The 8802-nt window shown below is 40.4% G+C and overlaps 1 non-coding gene across 1 annotated transcript; it reads right to left on the minus strand.

Moving 5' to 3' along the window:
* Positions 1-238: 238 nt before the first annotated feature.
* On the minus strand, positions 239-342 carry LOC130950723 (small nucleolar RNA R71). Its single transcript, XR_009073706.1, has one exon. It is a non-coding gene; the product is annotated as a small nucleolar RNA R71 (small nucleolar RNA).
* Positions 343-8802: the final 8460 nt, after the last annotated feature.

The following is an 8802-nucleotide window of genomic DNA, read 5'->3' on the forward strand; positions in this document are numbered from 1 at the left end:
GTTCCATGGACTTCCATCAGAAGATCCCTACCAGTTTTTAACTGAGTTCTTGCAGATCTATGAGACTGTTAAGGCTAATGGAGTAGATCCTGAAGTTTACAGGCTCATGCTTTTCCCTTTTATTGTAAGAGACAGAGCTAGAATATGGTTGGATTCACAACCTAAAGATAGCCTGGACTCATGGGATAAGCTGGTCGCGGCCTTCTTGGCTAAGTTATTTCCTCCTCAAAAGCTAAGCAAGCTCAGAGTGGATGTTCATACCTTCAAACAAAAAGATGGTGAATCCCTCTATGAAGCTTGGGAAAGATACAAGCAGATGACCAAAAGGTGTCCTTCTGACATGCTTTCTGAATGGACCATTTTGGATATATTCTATTATGGCCTATCTGAATTCTCCAAGATGTCACTGGACCATTCTGCAGGTGGATCTATTCACCTAAAGAAAACGCCTGCAGAAGCTCAAGAACTTATTGACATGGTTGCAAATAACCAGTTCATGTACACTTCTAAGAGGAATTCCGTGAATAATGGGACGCCTCAGAGGAAAGGAGTTCTTGAAATTGAGGCTCTGAATGCCATATTGGCACAGAATAAAATGTTGACTCAGCAAGTCAACATGATTTCTCAAAGTCTGAATGGATGGAAAAATGCATCCAACAGTACTAAAGAGGCATCTTCTGAAGAAGAAGCTTATGATCTTGAGAACCTTGCAATAGCAGAGGTAAATTATATGGGTGAACCTTATGGAAACATCTATAATTCATCATGGAGAAATCATCCAAATTTCTCATGGAAGGATCAACAAAAGCCTCAACAAGGCTTTAATAATGGTGGAAGAAATAGGCTCAGCAATAGCAAGCCTTTTCCATCATCTTCTCAGCAACAGACAGAGAATTCTGAGCAGAGCACCTCTAATTTAGCAAACTTGGTCTCTGATCTGTCTAAGGCCACTTTAAGCTTCATGAGTGAAATAAGGTCCTCCATAAGAAATTTGGAGGCACAAGTGGACCAGCTAAGTAAGAAAGTCACTGAAACTCCTCCTAGTACTCTCCCAAGCAATACTGAAGAGAATCCAAAAAGAGAGTGCAAGGCCATTGATATAATCAAAATGGCCGAACCTAGAGAGGAAGGAGAGGACGTGAATCCCAATGAGGAAGACCTCATGGGACGCCTCTCAAGTAAGAAGGAGTTCCCTATTGAGGACCTAAAGGAATCTGAGGCTCATATAGAGACAATAGAGATTCCATTAAACCTCCTTCTGCCATTCATGGCTCTGAAAACTATTCTTCCTCTGAAGAGGATGAAGATGTAACTGGAGAGCAAGTTGCTCAATATCTAAGGGCCTCATGAAGCTGAATGCCAAATTGTTTGGTAATGAGACTTGGGAAGGTGAACCTCCCTTGCTCATTAATGAACTAGATACATGGATTCAGCAAACTTTACCTCAAAAGAGACAAGATCCTGGCAAATTCTTAATACCCTGTACCATAGACACCATGACCTTTGAGAAGGCTCTGTGTGACCTAGGGTCAGGCATAAATCTTATGCCACTCTCTGTAATGGAAAAGCTGGGGATCATTGAGGTACAGCCTGCCATATTCTCATTGTAAATGGCTGACAAGTCAGTAAGACAAACTTATGGATTGGTAGAGGATGTGTTGATAAAGGTTGAAGACTTTTACATCCCTGCTGATTTCATAATCTTAGACACTAGGAAGGAGGAGGATGAATGCATCATCCTTGGAAGACCTTTCCTAGCCACAGCAGGAGCTGCGATAGATGTTAACAGAGGAGAATTAGTCCTTCAATTGAATGGGGACTACCTTGTGTTTAAGACCCAAGGGTGTTCTTCTTTAATAATGGAAAGGAAGCATGAAAAGCTTCTCTCAGTACAGAGTCAAACAGAACCCCCACAATCAAACTCTAAGTTTGGTGTTGGGAGGCTACAGCCAAACTCTAAGTTTGGTGTTGAATCTCCACATCCAAACTCTAAGTTTGGTGTTGGGAGTCTACAACATTGACCTGATCACCTGTGAGGCTCCATGAGAGCCCACTGTCAAGCTAGTGACATTAAAGGAGTGCTTATTAGGAGGCAACCCAATTTTTATTTATCTAATTTTATTTTTCTTTTATTGTTCTTTTATGTTTTATTAGGTTCATGATCATGTGGAGTCACAAAATAAATACTAAAATTAAAAACAGAATAAAAAAAATAGCAGAAGAAAAAGCATACCCTGGAGGAAGAGCTTACTAGCATTTAAACGCCATTAAGGAGCATCTGACTGGCGTTCAACGCCAGAATAGAGCATGGATCTGGCGTTGAACGCTAGAAATAAGCAGCATCCTGGCGTTTAGATGCCAGGAATACACCCTGAGGAAAGCTGGCGCTGAACGCCAGAAACAAGCATGGAACTGGCATTCAACGCCAGAAACATGCTGCAAATGGGCGTTGAACGCCCAAAACAAGCATGAAGCTGGTGTTCAATGCCAGAAACAAGCATCAATCTGGCGTTGAATGCCAGGATTTCATGCAGAGGGCATTTTACATGCCTCATTAGTCCAAGGATGTAAACCCTTGACACCTCAGGATCTGTGGACCCCACAGGATCCGCACCTACCTCAATTCATCTTCTCTACTTTTCACACAATCCAATAACACTCTTCCCCAAAACCCTTCACCAATCACCTCAATCTCTCTTTCCTATCACCTCTTCACCACTCACATTCATCCACTCTTCCCCATAAACCCCACCTACCTTCAAAATTCAAAATCTCTTTCCCACCCAAACCCACCCTAAATAGCCGAACCTACTCCCTCTCCCTTCACTATATAAAGCCCTCTATCCTTCTTAATTTTCACACACCACAACCCTCTCTTCTTCACCTTGGCCGAAACCACACACTTCTCCCTTTCCTCCATATTTTTTTCTTCTTCTTCTTCTTCTTCTTCTTTTTTCTTCTTTTACTCGAGGGCGAGCAATATTCTAAGTTTGGTGTGGTAAAAGCATAGCTTTTTTGTTTTTCCATAACCATTGATGGCACCTAAGGCCGGAGAAACCTCTAGAAAAAGGGAAAGGGAAGACAAAAGCTTCCACCTCCGAGTCATGGAAGATGGACAGATTCATCTCCAAAGCTCATCAAGACCACTTCTATGATGTTGTGGCCAAGAAAAAGGTGATCCCTGAGGTCCCTTTCAAACTCAAGAAAAATGAGTACCCGGAGATCCGACATGAGATCCAAAGAAGAGGTCGGGAAGTTCTGACCAACCCCATTCAACAAGTCAGAATCTTAATGGTTCAAGAGTTCTATGCCAATGCATGGATCACTAGGAACCATGATCAAAGTGTGAACCCGAATCCAAAGAATTATCTTACAACGGTTCGGGGGAAATACTTAGATTTTAGTCCGGAAAATGTAAGGTTGGCATTCAACTTGCCCATGATGCAAAGAGATGCACGCCCCTACACTAGAAGGGTCAACTTTGATCAAAGGTTGGACCAAGTCCTTATGGACATATGTGTGGAAGGAGCTCAATGGAAAAGAGACTCCAAAGACAAGCCGGTTCAATTAAGAAGACTAAACCTCAAGTTTGTGGCTAGAGGATGGTTGGAGTTCATCCAACGATCCATCATCCCCACTAGCAACCGATCCGAAGTTACTTTGGATCGGGCCATCATGATTCATAGCATCATGAATGGAGAGGAAGTAGAAGATCATGAAGTCATCTCCCTTGAATTCTACAAAATAGCCGAAAAGTCCTCCATCATTGCAAGGCTAGCTTTTCCTCATCTTATTTGCCATCTATGTTACTCAGCTGGAGTTATCATAGAAGGAGACATCCCCATTGAGGAGGATAAGCCCATCACTAAGAAGAGGATGGAGCAAACAAGAGAGCCCACTCATGGATCCCAAGAGACGCATGAGGAAGCTCATCACCAAGAAATCCCGGAGATGCCTCAAGGGATGCACTTTCCTCCCAACAATTATTGGGAACAACTCAACACTTCTCTAGAAGACTTGAGTTACAATATGGATCAATTAAGGGTGGAACATCAAGAGCACTCCATCATTCTCCATGAAATTAGAGAAGATCAAAGAGCAATGAGGGAGGAGCAACAAAGGCAAGGAAGAGACATAGAAGAGCTCAAGGACATCATTGGTTCTTCAAGAAGAAAGTGCCACCATCACTAAGGTGGACTCATTCCTTATTCTTAATTCTTTCTGCTTTTCGGTTTTTTATGCTATATATTTGTTTATGTTTTGTGTCTTTACTTCATGATCATTAGTATGTAAGTAACTATGTCTTAAGGCTATGAATAAGTCCATGAATCCTTCACTTCTCTTAAATGAAAAATGTTCCTAATTCAAAAGAACAAGAAGTACATGAGTTTCGAATTTATCCTTGAAATTAGTTTAATTATATTGATGTGGTGACAATACTTTTTGTTTTCTGAATCAATGCTTGAACAGTGCATATTTTTTATCTTGTTGTTTATGAATGTTAAAATTGTTGGCTCTTGAAAGAATGATGAACAAAGAGAAATGTTACTGGTAATCTGAAAAATCATAAATCTGATTCTTGAAGCAAGAAAAAGCAGTGAATAGCAAAAGCTTGCGAAAAAAAAGAGAGAAAGTGGCGAAAAAAAATAGAAAGAAAAAGAAAAAGCAAGTAGAAAAATCTAATAGCCCTTAAAACTAAAAGGCAAGGATGAAAAGGATCCAAGGCTTTGAGCATCAATGGATAGGAGGGCCCAAGGAAATAAAATCCAGGCCTAAGCGGCTAAATCAAGTTGTCCCTAACCATGTGCTTGTGGCATGCAGGTCCAAGTGAAAAGCTTGAGACTGAGTGGTTAAAGTCATGATCCAAAGCAAAAAGAGTGTGCTTAAGAGCTCTGGACACCTCTAACTGGGGACTTTAACAAAGCTGAGTCACAATCTGAAAAGGTTCACCCAGTCATGTGGCTGTAGCATTTATGTATCCGGTGGTAATACTGGAAAATAAAGTGCTTAGGGCCACGGCCAAGACTCATAAAAGTAGCTGTGTTCAAGAATCAACAAACTTAACTTGGAGAATCAATAACACTATCTGAAATTCTAAGTTCCTAGAGATGCCAATCATTCTAAACTTCAAAGGATAAAGTGAGATGCCAAAACTGTTCAGAAGCAAAAAGCTACAAGTCCCGCTCATCTAATTAGAATTAATATTCATTGATATTCTGAGCTTTATAGTATATTCTCTTCTTTTTATCCTAATTGATTTTCACTTGCTTGGGGACATGCAACAATTTAAGTTTGGTGTTGTGATGAGCGGATAATTTATACGCTTTTTGGCATTATTTTTGGGTAATTTTTAGTAGGATCTAGCTACTTTTAAGGATGTTTTCATTAGTTTTTATGTAAAATTCACATTTCTGGACTTTACTATGAGTTTGTGTGTTTTCTGTGATTTCAGATATTTTCTGGCTGAAATTGAGGGACCTGAGCAAAACTCTGATAAGAAGGATGACAATGGACTGCTGATGCTGTTGGATTCTGACCTTCCTGCACTCGAAATAAATTTTCTGGAGCTACATAACTCCAAATGGTGCGCTCTTAACGGCGTTAAAGTAGACATCCAGAGCTTTCCAGCAATATATGATAGTTCATACTTTATTCGAGATTAAAGGACGTAAACTGGCACTCAACGCCAGTTCCATGCTGCATTCTGGAGTCAAACGCCAGAAACACGTCACGAACCAGAGTTGAACGCCAAAAACATGTTACAACTTGGTGTTCAACTCCAAAAGAAGCCTCTGCACGTGTAAAGCTTAAGCTCAGCCCAAACACACACCAAGTGGGCCCCGAAAGTAGATTACTGCATCAAATATTTACTTCTGTAAACCCTAGTAGCTAGTTTAGTATAAATAAGACATTTTATTATTGTATTAAAAATGCTGGATCCTAGATTGTATTTTTGATCCTTTGATCACGTTTGGGAGCTAGCCATTCGGCCATGCTTGAACCTTCATCACTTATGTATTTTCAACGGTGGAGTTTCTACACACCATAGATTAAGGGTGTGGAGCTCTGCTGTACCTCGAGTTTTAATGCCATTACTACTATTTTCTATTCAATTTCACTTATTCTTATTCTAAGATATTCGTTGCACTTCAACATGATGAATGTGATGATCCGTGACACTCATCTTCATTCTCACCTATGAACGCGTGACTGACAACCACTTCCGTTCTACCTTAGACCGGGTGCATATCTCTTGGATTCCTTAATCAAAATCTTCGTGGTATAAGCTAGAATTGATGGCGGCATTCATGGGAATCCGGAAAGTCTAACCTTGTATGTGGTATTCCAAGTAGGATTCCGGGATTGAATGACTGTGACGAGCTTCAAACTCGCGATTGTTGGGCGTGATGACAAACGCAAAAGAATCAAGGGATTCTATTCCAACATGATCGAGAACCGACAGATGATTAGCCGTGCTGTGACATAGCATTTGGACCATTTTCACTAATAGGATGGGATGTAGCCATTGACAACGGTGATGCCCTACATACAGCTTGCCATGGAAAGGAATAAGAAGGATTGAAAAAAGGCAGTAGGAAAGCAGAGATCCAATAAGGACAAGCATCTCCAGACACTTATCTGAAATTCCCACCATTGAATTACATGAGTATGGAGATAAGTGTATGGTGGGAATTTCAAATAAGTGTATGGAGATGCTTGTCCCTGTTGGATCTCTGCTTTCCTACTACCTTCCTTCAATCCTTCTTATCCCTTTCCATGGCAAGCTGTATGTAGAGCATCACCGTTGTCAATGGCTACATCCCATCCTCTCAGTGAAAAAGGTCCAAATGCTCTGTCACGACACGGCTAATCATCTGTCGGTTCTCGATCATGTTGGAATAGAATCCCTTGATTCTTTTGCGTTTGTCATCAAGCCCAACAATCACGAGTTGAAGCTTGTCACAGTCATTCAATCCCTGAATCCTACTCAGAATACCACAGACAAGGTTTAGACATTCTGGATTCTCATGAATACCGCCATCTATCTAGCTTATACCATGAAGATTCTGATTAATAAATCCAAGAGATATGCGCCCGGTCTAAGATAGAACGGAAGTGGTTGTCAGTCACGCGTTCATATGTGAGAATGATGATGAGTGTCACGGATCATCACATTCATCATGTTGAAGTGCAACGAATATCTTAGAATAAGAACAAGCGGAATTGAATAGAAAATAGTAGTAATTGTATTGAAACTTGAGGTACAGCAGAGCTCCACACCCTTAATCTATGGTGTGTAGAAACTCCACCGTTAAAAATACATAAGTGATGAAGGTTCAGGCATGGCCGAATGGCCAGCCCCCCAAAACGTGATCAATAGTCTCCTAAGATGAATAATGGAATAAAACCGAGACCAAAGATGTCTAATACAATAGTAAAACGTCATATTTATACTAGACTAGCTACTAGGGTTTACAGAAATAAGTAATTGATGCAGAAATCCACTTCCGGGGCCCACTTGGTGTGTGCTTTGGCTGAGCTTGATCTTTACATGAGCTGAGGCTTCTCTTGGAGTTGAACGCCAAGTTGTAACATATTTTTGGCGTTCAACTCTGGTTCATGACGTGTTTCTGCCGTTTGACTCCAGAATGCAGCATGGAACTGGCGTTGAGCGCCAGTTTACGTCATCAAATCTCGAATAAAGTATAGACTATTACATATTGATGGAAAGCTCTGGATGTCTAGTTTCCAACGCCGTTGAGAGCGGGCCATTTGGACTTCTGTAGGTCTAGAAAAGCCATTTCGAGTGATGGGAGGTCAGAATCCAACAGCATCAGCAGTCCTTTGTCAGCCTTCTTATCAGAGTTTTGCTCAGGTCCTTCAATTTCAGCCAAAAATTACCTGAAATCATAGAAAAACACAAAAACTCATAGTAAAGTCCAAAAATGTGAATTTAGCATAAAAACTAATGAAAACATCCCTAAAAGTAGCTAGATCCTACCAAAAACTACCTAAAAAAATTCCAAAAAGAGTATAAATTATCCGCTCATCACAACACCAAACATAAACTGTTGCTTGTCCCCAAGCAACTGAAAATCAATTAGGATAAAAAGAAGAGAAATATAAATCCCAATATATCAATGAATATTAATTCTAATTAGATGAGCGGGACTTGTAGCTTTTTGCTTCTGAACAGTTTTGGCATCTCACTTTCTCCTTTGAAGTTTAGAATGATTGGCATCTATAGGAACTTAGAATTTCAGATAGTGTTATTGATTCTCCTAGTTAAGTATGTTGATTCTTGAACACAGCTACTTTTATGAGTCTTGGCCATGGCCCTAAGCACTTTGTTTTCCAGTATTACCACTGGATACATAAATGTCACAGACACATAGCTGGGTGAACCTTTTCAGATTATGACTCAGCTTTGCTAAAGTCCCCAGTTAGAGGTGTCCAGAGCTCTTAAGCACACTCTTTTTGCTTTGGATCACGACTTTAACCACTCAGTCTCAAGATTTTCACTTGGACCTGCATGCCACAAGCACATGGTTAGGGACAGCTTGATTTAGCTGCTTAGGCCTGGATTTTATTTCCTTGAGCCCTCCTATCCATTGATGCTCAAAGCCTTGGATCCTTTTTACCCTTGCCTTTTGGTTTTAAGGGCTATTGGCTTTTTCTGCTTGCTTTTTCTTTTTCTTTCTATTTTTTTCACAAGCATTTGCTTTTTCACTGCTTTTTCTTGCTTCAAGAATCAATTTCATGATCTTTCAGATTATCAATAGCATTTCTCTTTGTTCATCA

Source organism: Arachis stenosperma, chromosome 1 (assembly GCF_014773155.1).
Source record: "Arachis stenosperma cultivar V10309 chromosome 1, arast.V10309.gnm1.PFL2, whole genome shotgun sequence".
Taxonomy (NCBI): domain Eukaryota; kingdom Viridiplantae; phylum Streptophyta; class Magnoliopsida; order Fabales; family Fabaceae; genus Arachis; species Arachis stenosperma.